This window comes from Oncorhynchus kisutch, linkage group LG29 (genome assembly GCF_002021735.2).
Source record: "Oncorhynchus kisutch isolate 150728-3 linkage group LG29, Okis_V2, whole genome shotgun sequence".
NCBI lineage: Eukaryota > Metazoa > Chordata > Actinopteri > Salmoniformes > Salmonidae > Oncorhynchus > Oncorhynchus kisutch.
In genome coordinates, this window is record NC_034202.2 from 3,982,897 (window position 1) to 3,999,662 (window position 16,766).

The window sequence follows — 16,766 nt, forward strand, 5'->3', positions numbered from 1 at the left end:
GTGCTGTGAAAAAGTATTTGCCACCTGTCTGATTTTTTATATTTTTTTATATATATTTTTTTCACAAATAAAACCATTTCTAGAGTGTTGAGAGTACTTTGAGGGCATTGGTCTCCATCTTTGGGATATTGAAAAGAAATATGGAACTACCAAGCATCTGCCTAGAGCTGGATGTCCGACCAAACTGAGCAACCGGGCAAGAAGGACCTTGGTCAGGGTGGTGACCAATAACCCAATGACCACTCTGACGGAACTTGGCCGAGACCTGACAGAAAGACAACAGGCTCTGCAGCACTTCACCAAACTGGGCTTTATGGGAGAGTGGCCAGACAGAAGCCACTCCTTAGAAAAAGGCACATGACAGGATGAAAGGAGGCAGCAGAGGCAAGAACGGCTTATAATAATGGCTGGAACAGAGCAAATAGAATACCATCAAACACTTGAAAACCATGTGTTTGATGTATTTGAGCCCATTCCACTAATTCCGGTCTTGTCACTACCATGAGTCGTTCTCCCCAAATAAGGTGCACACCTGGAGTTGATGAAGTCCCATCTATGTCAATATGCCTTGTCGTTTGCTGTTTTGGTTAGTCATTTTTTGTCTTATTTCACTGTAGAGCCTCCAGCCCTGCTCAATATGCCTTAGCTAGCCCTTATGTTCCACCCCCCACACATGCGGTGACCGCACCTGGTTTAAATGGTGCCTCTAGAAACAAAACCTCTCTCATCGTCACTCAATGCCTAGAATTACCTCCACTGTACTCACATCCTACCATACCCTTGTATGTACATTATGCCTTGAATCTATGCTTCCGCGCCCAGAAACCTGCTCCTTTTACTCTCTTTTCCGAGCGTACTAGACGACAAGTCATTTTAGCCTTTAGTCATACTCTTATCCTACTCCTCCTTCGTTCCTCTGGAACCCTTTTCCCCCAGCATCACTCCCATTCCCCAGGCGCTCTCATTTGTTGACTTATGTAACCATAAAAGCATTGGTTTCATGCATGTTAACATTCTCCCTAAGTTTGTTTTATTCACTGCTTTAGCACACTCCGCCAAGCCGGATGTGTCACGCCATTGACCTTAGAAAGCCTTTTTATTTCTCTATTGGTTAGGTCAGGGTGTGATTTGGGTGGGCATTCTAGTTTTTCTATTTCTTTGTTGGCCGGGTATGGTTCCCAATCAGAGGCAGCTGTCTATCGTTGTCTCTGATTGGGGATCATACTTAGGCATCCTTTTTTCCACCTTTAGTTTGTGCGTTCTTGTTTTTGTACTGTTGCTTTCCAGCCCTACAGAACTGTGCGTTTCGTTTTGTATTTGTTGTTTTTTCGGTGTCATCAAATTAAAGTAAGATGTACGCCTACCACGCTGCACCTTGGTCCGATCCCTCTATCAATGAACGTGACAGAAGATCCCACCACAAACGGACCAAGCAGTGTGGCCAGGAGGAGCAGACATTCTGGACATGGGAGGATTACTTGGACGGTAAGGGATCTTGGACGTATCTTGAATCCAAGATGGCGTAGCAGTAAGTCGTCCTGTCGTGTCGTGTCCCTGTATATTTTGTTTATATTTTGTTTATTTTTCGTTTTTTACATAGCTATCCCTTTAAAAACATTTTGCTAAACCTAAGCTTCCAAATACGCTGGATCTTCACAACTAGCTATCTAGCTAAACCGCAACCCCGGATGATTACCCCTGGCTAGCGTTTCCACCCACTTAGCTTGAAGCTAGCCCGGCCTGCGCTACCACCGTAGCATACTCCTGAGCTACAATACCCGGGCCCACGACCGGTCTATCGATGTCACCGCATGAAGAGGAATAAACAGACTCACCCCATCGCGACGTCCCCCAAAGGCAACTCTCTAGCCCTCGCTATCTCCCTGCTTGCTAATTCGGCCTGCTAACTGCTAGCTTGTCCAGCTCCGGTCCGCTAACTGCTACCTTGTCTAGCCCGGGCCTACAAACTGTTAGCTTGTTAGCACAGGCCTGCTAACCGCCTGAATCGCCGCGTCCCAAACGCCCACCGGACCCATATTTACTTTCTATCTCTTTTGACTTTTAATTTGTTTATACCTTCCGGAAACCTGCCTCACCCAATGTGATACGGAATCGCTATTATTTTTTATTTATTTTTAGAACACACTCAAGAACCTCCAGAAGCTAACCAGCTAACTAGCTACAAGCTATTTAGTCATTGTTCGTTTTTTTTAACCTGGATAACACTCGCCAGGCCAGCTTCCCTTCCCCATCCACCGCTGCCCCCTGGACACTGATCTCTTGGCTACATAGCTGATGCACGCTGGACTGTCCATAAATCACGGTACTCCATTCTGCTTGTTTGTTTTATCTGTTGGCCCCGTTGCCTAGTCTACGCCATTTTACCTGCTGTTGTTGTGCTAGCTGATTAGCTGTTGTCTCACCTACTGTTTTAGCTAGCTTTCCCAATTCAACACCTGTGATTACTGTATGCCTCGCTGTATGTCTCTCTCAAATGTCAATATGCCTTGTATACTGTTGTTCAGGTTAGTTATCATTGTTTTAGTTCACAATGGAGCCCCTAGTTCCACTCTTCATACCCCTGATAACTCATTTGTCCCACCTCCCACACATGCGGTGACCTCACCCATTACTACCAGCATGTCCAGAGATACAACCTCTCTCATCATCACCCAGTACCTGGGCTTACCTCCGCTGTACCCGCACCCCACCATACCCCTGTCTGCGCATTATGCCCTGAATATATTCTACCATGCCCAGAAACCTGCTCCTCTTATTCTCTGTCCCCAACGCTCTAGGCGACCAGTTTTGATAGCCTTTAGCCGCACCCTCATACTACTCCTTCTCTGTTCCGCGGGTGATGTGGAGGTAAACCCAGGCCCTGCATGTCCCCAGGCACCCTCATTTGTTGACTTCTGTGTTCGAAAAAGCCTTGGTTTCATGCATGTCAACATCAGAAGCCTCCTCCCTAAGTTTATCTTACTCACTGCTTTAGCACACTCTGCTAACCCTGATGTCCTTGCTGTGTCTGAATCCTGGCTCAGGAAGGCCACCAAAAATTCAGAGATTTCCATACCCAACTATAACATCTTCCGTCAAGATAGAACTGCCAAAGGGGGAGGAGTTGCAGTTTACTGCAGAGATTGACATTACTTTGCAGGCTTACTTTCCAGGTCCATACCCAAACAGTTCGAACTACTAATTTTGAAAATTACTCTCTCCAGAAATAAGTCTCTCACGGTTGCCGCCTGCTACCGACCCCCCTCAGCTCCCAGCTGTGCCCTGGACACCATTTGTGAATTGATCGCCCCCCATCTAGCTTCAGAGTTTGTTCTGTTAGGTGACCTAAACTGGGATATGCTTAACACCCCGCCAGTCCTACAATCTAAGCTAGATGCCCTCAATCTCACACAAATCATCAAGGAACCCACCAGGTACAACCCTAACTCTGTAAACAAGGGCACCCTCATAGACGTCATCCTGACCAACTGGCCCTCCAAATACACCTCCGCTGTCTTCAACCAGGATCTCAGCGATCACTGCCTCATTGCCTGTATCCGCTACGGAGCCGCAGTCAAACGACCACCCCTCATCACTGTCAAACGCTCCCTAAAACACTTCTGTGAGCAGGCCTTTCTAATCGACCTGGCCCGGGTATCCTGGAAGGACATTGACCTCATCCCGTCAGTTGAGGATGCCTGGTCATTCTTTAAAAGTAACTTCCTCACCATTTTAGATAAGCATGCTCCGTTCAAAAAATGCAGAACTAAGAACAGATACAGCCCTTGGTTCACCCCAGACCTGACTGCCCTCGACCAGCACAAAAACATCCTGTGGCGGACTGCAATAGCATCGAATAGTCCCCGTGATATGCAACTGTTCAGGGAAGTCCGGAACCAATACACGCAGTCAGTCAGGAAAGCTAAGGCCAGCTTCTTCAGGCAGAAGTTTGCATCCTGTAGCTCCAACTCCAAAAAGTTCTGGGACACTGTGAAGTCCATGGAGAACAAGAGCACCTCCTCCCAGCTGCCCACTGCACTGAGGCTAGGTAACACGGTCACCACTGATAAATCCATGATTATCGAAAACTTCAATAAGCATTTCTCAACGGCTGGCCATGCCTTCCGCCTGGCTACTTCAACCTCGGCCAACAGCTCCGCCCCCCCCGCAGCTCCTCGCCCAAGCCTCTCCAGGTTCTCCTTTACCCAAATCCAGATAGCAGATGTTCTGAAAGAGCTGCAAAACCTGGACCCGTACAAATCAGCTGGGCTTGACAATCTGGACCCTCTATTTCTGAAACTATCCGCCGCCATTGTCGCAACCCCTATTACCAGCCTGTTCAACCTCTCTTTCATCTCGTCTGAGATCCCCAAGGATTGGAAAGCTGCCGCAGTCATCCCCCTCTTCAAAGGGGGAGACACCCTGGACCCAAACTGTTACAGACCTATATCCATCCTGCCCTGCCTATCTAAGGTCTTCGAAAGCCAAGTCAACAAACAGGTCACTGACCATCTCGAATCCCACCGTACCTTCTCCGCTGTGCAATCTGGTTTCCGAGCCGGTCATGGGTGCACCTCAGCCACACTCAAGGTACTAAACGACATCATAACCGCCATCGATAAAAGACAGTACTGTGCAGCCGTCTTCATCGACCTTGCCAAGGCTTTCGACTCTGTCAATCACCATATTCTTATCGGCAGACTCAGTAGCCTCGGTTTTTCGGATGACTGCCTTGCCTGGTTCACCAATTACTTTGCAGACAGAGTTCAGTGTGTCAAATCGGAGGGCATGCTGTCCGGTCCTCTGGCAGTCTCTATGGGGGTGCCACAGGGTTCAATTCTTGGGCCGACTCTTTTCTCTGTGTATATCAATGATGTTGCTCTTGCTGCGGGCGATTCCCTGATCCACCTCTACGCAGACGACACCATTCTATATACTTTCAGCCCGTCTTTGGACACTGTGCTATCTAACCTCCAAACAAGCTTCAATGCCATACAACACTCCTTCCGTGGCCTCCAACTGCTCTTAAACGCTAGTAAAACCAAATGCATGCTTTTCAACCGGTCGCTGCCTGCACCTGCATGCCCGACTAGCATCACCACCCTGGATGGTTCCGACCTAGAATATGTGGACGTCTATAAGTACCTAGGTGTCTGGCTAGACTGCAAACTCTCCTTCCAGACTCATATCAAACATCTCCAATCGAAAATCAAATCAAGAGTCGGCTTTCTATTCCGCAACAAAGCCTCCTTCACTCAAGCCGCCAAGCTTACCCTAGTAAAACTGACTATCCTACCGATCCTCGACTTCGGCGATGTCATCTACAAAATGGCTTCCAACACTCTACTCAGCAAACTGGATGCAGTCTATCACAGTGCCATCCGTTTTGTCACTAAAGCACCTTATACCACCCACCACTGCGACTTGTATGCTCTAGTCGGCTGGCCCTCGCTACATATTCGTCGCCAGACCCACTGGCTCCAGGTCATCTACAAGTCTATGCCAGGTTTCAGACCAGATCCAACTCCCTGCACTCGGTTTAAGGAGCGTGTGACCATTCAGGCATCATGTTATGCAGTGATACGCACTGTGTCTCATTCACAGCCCGGTGCGGTCGGTGCCACCTCCCCGCACTTGCCGTGTAAAAATTAGCAACCCACTCAGGACGGGTTGTGCCGGCTCAGTGCTCCTGGTCTCCAGTACGCCTCCTCGGACCAGGATATCCTGCGCCGGCTCTACTCACTGTGTTTCCTGTGCATCTCCCCAGCCCAGGACGTCCTGTGCCAGCTCCACGCTCCAAGCCTCCAGTGACGATCCATGGCCCGGAGCCTCCAGTGACGATCCATAGCCCCGAGCCTCCAGTGGCGATCCATGGCCCGGAGCCTCCAGTGGCGATCCATGGCCCGGAGTCTCCAATGACAGTCGGCGGTCCGGAGCCTCCAGCAACGGTTCCCAGTCCAGAGCCTCCAGCGGGGGTTCCAGTCTGGAGCCTCCAGCGGGGGTTTCCAGTCCGGAGCCTCCAGCGGGGGTTCCCAGTCCAGAGCCTTCTGCGACGATCTACGGTCCGGAGTCACCGGCGACGATCTAGGGTCCGCAGCCCCCGGCAACGATCCACGTTCCGGAGCCTCCGGCGACAATCCATGGTCCAGGGCCTCCTCTGCGACGATCCACGGTCCGGTTCCACGGAAGGGGAGGGATCAGTGAGCAGAGCGGGGTCTATGTCCCGAACCGGAGCCACCATCGAAGCTAGATGCCCACCCGGACCATCTCCCATAGTCAGGTTTTGCGGCCGGAGTCCGCACCTTGGGGGGGGGGTACTGTCACGCCCAATCAGAGGCAGCTGTCTATCGTTGTCTCTGATTGGGGATCCTTTTTTCCACCTTTAGTTCGTGGGATCTTGTTTTTGTACTGTTGCTTTCCAGCCCTACAGAACTGTGCGTTTCGTTTTGTATATGATGTTTTTCCGGTGTCATCAAATAAAAGTAAGATGTACGCCTACCACGCTGCACCTCGGTCCGATCCTTCTATCAACGAACGTGACAGGATATCCTAGCCGTGTCTGAATCCTGGCTTAGGAAGGCCACCTAAAATCCTGAAATTTCCATGCCTAACTATAACATTTTCCGACAAGATAGAACTGCCAAAGGGTGAGGAGTTGAAATCTACTGCAGAGATGGCCTGCATAGTTCTGTCACACTATCCAGGTCTGTGCCAAAACAATTCGAGCTTCTACTTTTAAAAATCCACCTTTCCAGAAACAAATCTCTCACCATTGCCGCTTGCTATAGACCCCCTCAGCCCCCATTTGTGCCCTGGACACCATATGTGAATTGAACGTCTCCCATCTATCTTCAGAACTCGTACTGTTAGGTGACCTAAACTGGGAGATGCTTAACACCTCGCTTTCTCTCCATTTTAAATAAGCATGCCCCGTTCAACAAATGTAGAACTAAGAACCGATATGGCCCTTGGTTCACCCCAGACTTGACTGCCCTTGACCAGCACAAAAACATCCTGTGGCGTTCTGCATTAGCATCAAATAGCCCCCGCGATATGCAACTTTTCAATCAGGAACCAATATACTCAGTCAGTTAGGAAAGCTAAGGCTATCTTTTTCAAACAGAAATTTGCTTCCTGTAGCACTAATTCCAAAAAGTTTTGGGACACTGCAAAGTCCATGGAGAATAAGAGCACCTCCTCCCAGCTGCCCACTGCACTATAGGAATAGAAAACACTGTAACCACTGATAAATCTACGATAATCGATCATTAAAATAAGCATTTTTCCACGGCTGGCCATGCTTTCCATCTGGCTACCCTACCCTGGCCAACATCTCAGCACCCCTTGCAGCATCTTGCCCAAACCCCCCCGCTTCTCCTTCACCCAAATCCAGACAGCTGATGTTCTGAAAGAACTGCAAAATCTGGATCCCTACAAATCAGCTGGGCTAGACAATCTGGACCCTCTCTTTCTAAAATTATCCGCCGAAATTGTTGCAACCCCTATTATTAGCCAATTCAACCTCTCTTTCGTATCATCTGAGATCCCCAAAGATTGGAAAGCTGCCGCGGTCACTCTAGACCCAAACTGTTATAGACCTATATCCATCCTGTCCTGCCTTTCTAAAATCTTCAAAAGCCAAGTTAATAAACAGATCACCGACCATTTCGAATCCCACTGTACCTTCTCCACTATGCAATCTGGTTTCCGAGCTGGTCATGGGTGCACCTCAGTCACGCTCAAGGTCCTAAACGATATCATAACTGCCATCGTTAAAAGACAGTACTGTGCAGCTGTCTTCATCGACCTTTACCGAGGCTTTCAACTCTGTCAATCACCGCATTCTTATCGGCAGACTCAATAGCCTTGGCTTCTCAAATGACTGCCTCGCCTGGTTCACAAACTACTTCTTAGAAAAAAGTTCAGTGTGTCAAATCGGAGGGCCTGTTGTCCGGACATCTGGTAGTCTCTATCTCTCCTCTGTATATATCAATGATGTCGCTCTTGCTGCTGGTGATTCTCTGATCCACCTCTACGCAGACGACACCATTCTGTATACACCATTCTGCCTCCAAACCTCCAAACGAGCTTGAACGCCATACAACACTCATTCCGTGGCCTCCAAATGCTTTTAAATGCTAGTAAAACTAAATGCATGCTCTTCAACCGATTGCTGCCCTCCCGCCCGACTAGCATCACTACTCTGGACACTCTGGACACTACTCTGATTTAGAATATGTGGACAACTACAAATACCTAGGTGTCTGGTTAGACTGTAAACTCTCCTTCCAGACTCATATTAAGCATCTCCAATCCAAAATCAAATCTAGAATCGGCTTCCTATTTCGCAACAAAGCCTCCTTCACTCCTGCAGCCAAACATACCCTCGTAAAACTGACTATCCTACCGATCCTTGTCTTCGGCGATGTCATTTACAAAATAGCCTCCAACACTCTACTCAGCAAATTGGATGCAGTCTATCACAGTGCCATCCGTTTTGTCTCCATATACTACCCACCACTGCGACCTGTATGCTCTCGTTGGCTGGCCCTCACAACATATCCGTCGCCAAACCCACTGGTTCCAGGTCATCTATAAGTATTTGCTAGGTAAAGCCCCTCCTTATCTCAGCTCACTGGTTACCTTAGCAACACCCACCCGTAGCATGCGCTCCAGCAGGTATATTGCACTGGTCATCCCCAAAGCCAACACTTCATTTGGCTGGGGTGTATGTTTCAGGATCCATATATTTATATGAGCATATTCTTATTCATTCCTTTTACACTTGTGTGTATAAGGTAGTTGTTGTGAAATTGTTTGATAACGTGTTAGATATTAATGCACGGTCGGAACATTTTGCTACACTCACATTAACATCTGCTAACCATGTGTATGTGACCAATATCATTTGATTTGATTCACTATTATTCTATAATTTTGCACGCCCAATTTTTCAGTTTTTGATTTGTTAAAAAAGTTTGAAATATCCAATAAATGTCATTCCACTTCATGATTGTGTCCCACTTGTTGATTCTTCACAAAAAAATACAGTTTTATATCTTTATGTATGAAGCCTGAAATGTGGCAAAAGGTCGCAAAGTTCAAGGGGGCCGAATACTTTCGCAAGGCACTGTACCTCACAGTATCATAGCTAGCTTGCTACTCCCCACACACCAGTCATAGCCATCATGTTGTACGTTTGTTGTATGTAATTCATTCCTTGCCATCTTGTGCAATATTGTTGAATGCAGTAGAAGTTTGCACCAACTTTATGGAAGCCCTTTTGCACTCCCATGCCAAGCAAGTGATCGTGTCCACAACACAGGGCAGCTGGAGGTAGACCACATCATGTTGTCTCTGTTGTACATCATTGGCCAAAGTGGGCATGTAAGTAATACACACTCGTCGTGATGCACTCATTTCCAAATTTCATTTTGGACGAGACTAATTCTAGTATCAAAATGTACTAGTGTAAATAGGAGTATTTTGTCCATAAAGTCAATGTTTCTGACTCATAGCAATGGCACACAGGCCATTTATAACCAATTCCCCTTTAACTGATTGAACAAACTTTGTTTTACTTATATTTGTATATTGTTTTTTTATGGTGTGGTTTTCATATAAGCAGTTTTGGACTTCCAACCTCACATGCACACCGTGTAGCCGTCTGTCTTTCGCTTTTTTCTTTGGTGCGAATAGATAAAAATAAACTTCAGTACACTATACTTTGCTTTACTCTACTGTACTGGACAATTATAGACATCTATGTTTGGGCCAAATCACGTCCGGTCCGGACCAGACCAAATCTGAACCAATTATAGACGTCTATGTTTGGACCAAATAACGGCCAGTTTGAACAGGACCAAATCGAAACCAAACAGAGGTCTATGATTGTTTCAGATTTGGTGACGTTGAAATCAAAGCCAGTCCAAAAGACGTTGCCAACAGTAAAATGCTTAGTGGGAAGTGTATTCTACCACAAAAGAGTTTTGATATCTGCCACACCCCCTTTGGATCAGTTGTTGTTTTGTCAGAGGAGAAAAGCATGCAGATATTTAAAAACGATGTGCTACTTATCGTTTTATCTAGAAAATGTCTTGCACAACTAACTTAATGTGTTTTTACCACATTACACATGTATTTATTTTGGAATACACCCCGTCAACGTAATTTGCTTGATGACGTGCGAGTGGAGAAGGAGCTCCTCATTTCATATGAGAATATTTTCATCCATGTTCACTCTCCCTGCTGCCTCTCCTTGATTAACTTTGACATTTTTTTAAAGGAGGAGAGAGAAGACGAGAGAGGAGATGAGCAAATTTAATTGATAATAGGCCCAGTAGGAGAGACAAATAGACCATTCCTGTTCCCTTTGCTATGATGTTATTGCAGTCTGGTGTCTCTTAAGTTTATCTAGTCAATGTGTGCTTCAATAGCAGGAACTTAATACAAACAGTCATAAACCTTAAAAAGAGAGAGATGTACTGGTTTTGGAGAGCTATAGTGTGTCAAAGCTTAGTAAGTTACATATCGGCATTAATTCACACACCTGATACAGATTATCAACGTTGATATGTTAAATCAGGTGTGTTAGTGCTGGTCTAGAACAAAAGACTGCCCATTGCAATTCACCTCCCATTCACAGACAGATCCTTTATTATCAGGAGAATATATACCAACTCTGACATAAATATAAAACTACATATTATATGCTATATAGTACATATTGTGAATAAATACCAGTGACATCAGTGTCAGAGGAACTGGTTTGGAGTGCTGCTAAAGACTGAACTCTGACCTACACGGTGACAATTTCATCTCTTATTCTGCATTTAGATAACTAATGAGAGAAGGGAATGAGAGAAAGAAGAAAAGAGGAGTAGACTTTCACCCAGGTTTGGTGTCGCATAGGGTCAGAGGGGATGTGTTGCTGATGGACTGTAGTTTGGTCCAGGTGTGTATGTGTCCAGCTGACAGACTTTAGAATGACCCAGGGTTTGGTCCTGCGGATCAATGGTGAAGATGTGGTTGCAGAGCTCGTCCAATGGCAGCTCAGGGTCAGAGATCGCAAACTGGGCCGCGCCCTCAATCACTTTCCCGATCTCCACATCTATCTCCTGATTGGAGAAAGAACATGTGTGAACATGAACATACACCTTAGCCAAATACATTTAAACTCAGTTTTTCACAATCCCTGACATTTAATCCTAGTAAATATTCCCTGTTTTAGGTCATTTAGGATCACCACTTTTATTTTAAGAACGTGAAATGTCAACTTCCTGACTGATGTCTTGAGATGTTGCTTCAATATATCCACATAATTTTACTCCCTCCTGATGCCATCTATTTTGTGAAGTGCACCAGTCCCTCCTGCAGCAAAACACCCCCACAACATGATACTGCCACCCCTGTTGTTACTACACGGTAGGGATGGTGTTCTTCAGCTTGCAAGCCTCCCCCTTTTTCCTCCAAACATAATGATAGTTATTATGGCCAAACAGTTCTATTTTTGTTTCATCAGACTATTATAATGATGCTTTTTTACCTGTTACCTCCAGCATCTTCACAATGTGCCTTTTCTGTTGTTCTTGGATTGATTTGCACTTTTCGCACACCAAAGTACGTTCATCTCTAGGAGACAGAACCCGTCTCCTTCCTGAGCGGTATGACGGCTGCGTGGTCCCATGGTGTTTATACTAGCCTACTATTGTTTGTACAGATGAACGTGGTACCTTCAGGCATTTGGAAATTGCTCCCAAGGATGAACCAGACTTGTGGAGGTCTACAATTATTTTTCTGAGGTCTTGGCTCATTTCTTTTGATTTCCCCATGATGTCAAGCAAAGAGGCACTGCGTTTCAAGGTAGGCCTTGAAATACATCCACAGGTACACCACCAAATTACTCAAATGATATCAATTAGCCTATCAGAAGCTTCTAAAACCATGACATAATGTTCTGGAATTTTCCAAGCTGTTTAAAGGCACAGTCAACTTAGTGTAAACGTTGGACCCACTGGAATTGTGATACAGTGAATTATTGGAAAAATGACACAAAGTAGATGTCCTAACTGACTTGCCAAAACTACAGTTTGTTAAAGAAATTTGTGGAGTGGTTGAAAAACGAGTTTTAATGACTTCAACCTAAGTGTATGTAAACTTCCGAATTCAACTGTATCTCAATGCTATTCTCAGAGTCAACCCGGAAGATATCCCAGTCCACATGATCAAAACAATCTTGCAAAGATTCCGATTGGTCAGCAGAATGGAGCCGTGATCTGATTTGTCGAAGGGAGGGCAATAGAGTCAAGAGTTCTCGATGAGCGAGTAGCATAGTAGCATGTTGATAAAACTTTGGTAGCATTTTCCTCAGATTTGCATTAGTCTCCAGCTAGAATAAATACGGGCCCAGGAGATGTTTTTTCCATTTTTCACAAGTCCAGTGTTGTTCCTTGAGAGCCCTCATGGTTTCAGCTTGAGGGGGAATATACACGGCTGTGACGATGACCGAAGACAATTATCTTGGGTGGTAATGTGGTCAGCATTTAATAGCGAGGTATTCCAGATCGGAAGAAGAAAAGGACTTGAGTTCCTGTACATCACCACAATCACACCATGAGTAGTTAATCATGAAACATCCCCTTTCTTTTTCTCGCAGTTATTTCTTCCTGTCCGGAGACAGGATGTACGGAGAACACTACTGGCTGTATGGATGGGGACAGTATGTCCAGAGAGAGCCAGGATTCTGTGAAACAGAGTATGTTACAGTCCCTGATGTCTCTCTGGAAGGAGATTCTCACCCTGAACTCTTCTACTTTGTTGTAACAATGCAAGAAACATTCTGTATGGATGGGGACAGTATGACAGTCCAGAGAGAGCCAGGATTCTGTGAAACAGAGTATGTTACAGTCCCTGATGTCTCTCTGGAAGGAGATTCTCACCCTGAACTCTTCTACTTTGTTGTAACAATGCAAGAAACATTCTGAGCAAATAATGTAAAAAATAACACCAACATAATTATAATACTGCAAAGTTGGCTACGAGCTAGGAACATGGCGACCATGTCTATCGGCACTATCTGCATGTTCATGCTGTGTATGTCTGTCCGATTATGTCGAAACAACTGGATATGGTAAAGTGTCTTATTGAACACGTTGAGAAGTACCAAAGATATTGCTTATGTGGAAGAACTTAACAACATTGTCGAAATCTATTCTAAATGCAGCTTTCTTCTTCGTTGATAAAAAGACAAGAAACAGCTACGGATCAATGGCGAGCATTAATGGGTATAACTTGATATAACTAAATGCCTATATCAGAAAGTGCACTCTATAATTGCACCCTAATAAGGATGGTTGCGAATCCACCAGACTGAGTGATAGATCCAAGATGGATGCAGGAGTGAAAACTGCAAAAACTGTTTTAACAAAGATAGTCTATTATATTGACAAGATAGTCAAGTGACCGCTCTAACAATGGAATTATATATCCTCAAAGATGGAAGGCAGACGGGAGGTGAGATCAGGTGGGACCATTCTAGCCAATGAGAGGGTAGATATGTGTGTGACCAACAGGCCATAGAGATAGATAGAGGACTCATCTTTGTATCTGTGCCATTACAGTGTCTGAAACAGCATGGGCAGCTGTTTTAAAGTAGTACATTTTCTTCTTCATTGGCTGATTGCTCACAGCTCATAGGAATCCCCACCCAGTTGACTACTTTAAAATGGTGGAAGACCTCAATTTCAATTCCTTGCTAGAAATGGGTTATATCCATGATGAGTCCTCTCTCTATGACAACAGGCTCTAATATAATGTATAAAGTTGCCAAAATGCCATATGCGTCCGCATACATCAATGCATTCACAACAACATTAATTAATTAACATTACTACACTTACACTGAACAAAAATATAAACTCAACATGCAAGAATGTCAAAGATTTTACTGAGTTACAGTTCATATAAGGAAATCAGTCAATTGAAATAAATTCATTAGGTCCTAATCTATGGATTCCACATGACTGGGAATACAGATATGGATCTGTTGGTCAGAGATACCTTTAAAAAGGTAGGGGTGTGGATCATAAAACCAGTCAGTATCTGGTGTGACCATCGTGTTCGCCTGAGCAATCTAACTAGGATAAAGACCTCCTCCATTCCTGCCAATATTGAAAGAGATCGTGATACCTCACATCTCAAAAGAGGGCTACTTAATGTTAGATCCCTTACTTCAAAGGCAGTTATAGTCATTGAACTAATCACTGATCATAATCTTGATGTGATTGGCCTGACTGAACATGGCTTAAGCCGGATGAATTTACTGTGTTAAATGAGGCCTCACCTCCTGGTTACACTAGTGACCATATCCCTCGTGCATCCCGCAAAGGCAGAGGTGTTGCTAACATTTACTATAGCAAATTTCAATAAAAAAAGAAAAAGTTTTTGTCTTTTGAGCTTCTAGTCATGAAATCTATGCAGCCTACTCAATCACTTTTTATAGCTACTGTTTACAGGCCTCCTGGGCCATATACAGTGTTCCTCATTGAGTTCCCTGAATTCCTATCGGACCTTGTAGTCATAGCAAATAATATTCTAATTTTTGGTGACTTTAATATTCACATGGAAAAGTCCACAGACCCACTCCAAAAGGCTTTCGGAGCCATCATAGACTCAGTGAGTTTTGTCCAACATGTCTCTGGACCTACTCACTGTCACAGTCATACTCTGGACCTAGTTTTGTCCCATGGAATAAATGTTGTGGATCTTAATGTTTTTCCTCATAATCCTGGACTATCGGACCACAATTTTATTACGTTTGCAATTGCAACAAATAATCTGCTCAGACCCCAACCAAGGAGCATCAAAAGTCGTGCTATAAATTCACACAAAGATTCCTTGATGCCCTTCCAGGCTCCCTCTGCCTACCCAAAGAAATGGGTAGAAAAATCAGTTAATCACCTAACTGAGGAACTCAATTTAACCTTGTGCCCTAGATGCAGTTGCATCCATAAAAACGAAAAACATTTGTCATAAGAAACTAGTTCCCTGGAATACAGAAAATACCCGAGCTCTGAAGCAAGCTTCCAGAAAATTGGAACGGAAATGGCCCCACACCAAACTGGAAGTCTTCCGACTAGCTTGGAAAGACAGTACCGTGCAGTATCGAAGAGCCCTCACTGCTGCTCGATCATCCTATTTTTCCAACTTAATTGAGGAAAATAAGAACAATCCTAAATTAATTTTTGATACTGTCGCAAAGCTAACTAAAAAGCAGCATTCCCCAAGTGAGGATGGCTTTCACTTCAGCAGTAATAAATTCATGAACTTCTTTGAGGAAAAGATCATGATTATTAGAAAGCAAATTACGGACTCCTCTTTAAATCTGCGTATTCCTTCAAAGCTCAGTTATCCTGAGTCTGCACAACTCTGCCAGGACCTAGGATCAAGAGAGACACTCCAGTGTTTTAGTACTATATCTCTTGACACAATGATGAAAATTATCCTGGCCTCTAAACCTTCACGCTGCATACTGGACCCTATTCCAACTAAACTACTGAAAGAGCTGCTTCCTGTGCTTGGCCCTCCTATGTTGAACATAATAAACGTCTCGCTATCCACCGGATGTGTACCAAACTCACTAAAAGTGGCAGTAATAAAGCCTCTCTTGAAAAAGCCAAACCTTAACCCAGAAAATATAAAAAAACTATCGGCCTATATCGAATCTTCCATTCCTCTCGAAAAATGTAGTAAAAGCTGCTGCGCAGCAACTCACTGCCTTCCTGAAGACAAACAATGTTTACGAAATGCTTCAATCTGGTTTTAGACCCCATCAGAGCACTGAGACTGCACTTGTGAAGGTGGTAAAACTACCTTTCAATGGCATCAGACCGAGGCTCTGCATCTGTCCTCGTGCTTCTAGACCTTAGTGCTGCTTTTGATACCATCGATCACCACATTCTTTTAGAGATATTGGAAACCCAAATTGGTCTACACGGACAACTTCTGGCCTGGTTTAGATCTTATCTGTTGGAAAGATATCAGTTTGTCTCTGTGAATGGTTTGTCCTCTGACAAATCAACTGTAAATTTCAGTGTTCCTCAAGGTTCCGTTTTAGGACCACTATTGTTTTCACTATATATTTTACCTCTTGGGGATGTCATTCAAAAACATAATGTTAACTTTCACTGCTATGCGGATGACACACAGCTGTACATTTCAATGAAACATGGTGAAGCCCCAAAATTGCCCTCGCTAGAAGCCTGTGTTTCAGACATAGGGAAGTGGATGGCTGCAAACTTTCTACTTTTAAACTCAGACAAAACAGAGATGCTTGTTCTAGGTCCCAAGAAACAAAGAGATCTTCTGTTGAATCTGACAATTAATCTTGATGGTTGTACAGTCGTCTCAAATAAAACTGTGTAGGACCTCGGCGTTACTCTGGACCCTGATCTCTCTTTTGACGAACATATCAAGACTGTTTCAAGGATAGCTTTTATCCATCTACGTAAGATTGCAAAAAGTGCTAAATACGGCGGCTAGAATCCTGACTAGAACCCAAAAATGTGATCATATTACTCCAGTGCTAGCCTCCCTACACTGGCTTCCTGTCAAGGCAAGGGCTGATTTCAAGGTTTTATTGCTAACCTACAAAGCATTACATGGGCTTGCTACTACCTATCTTTCTGATTTGGTCCTGCTGTACATACCTACACGTACGCTACGGTCAGAAGATGCAGGCCTCGTAATTGTCTCTAGAATTTCTAAGC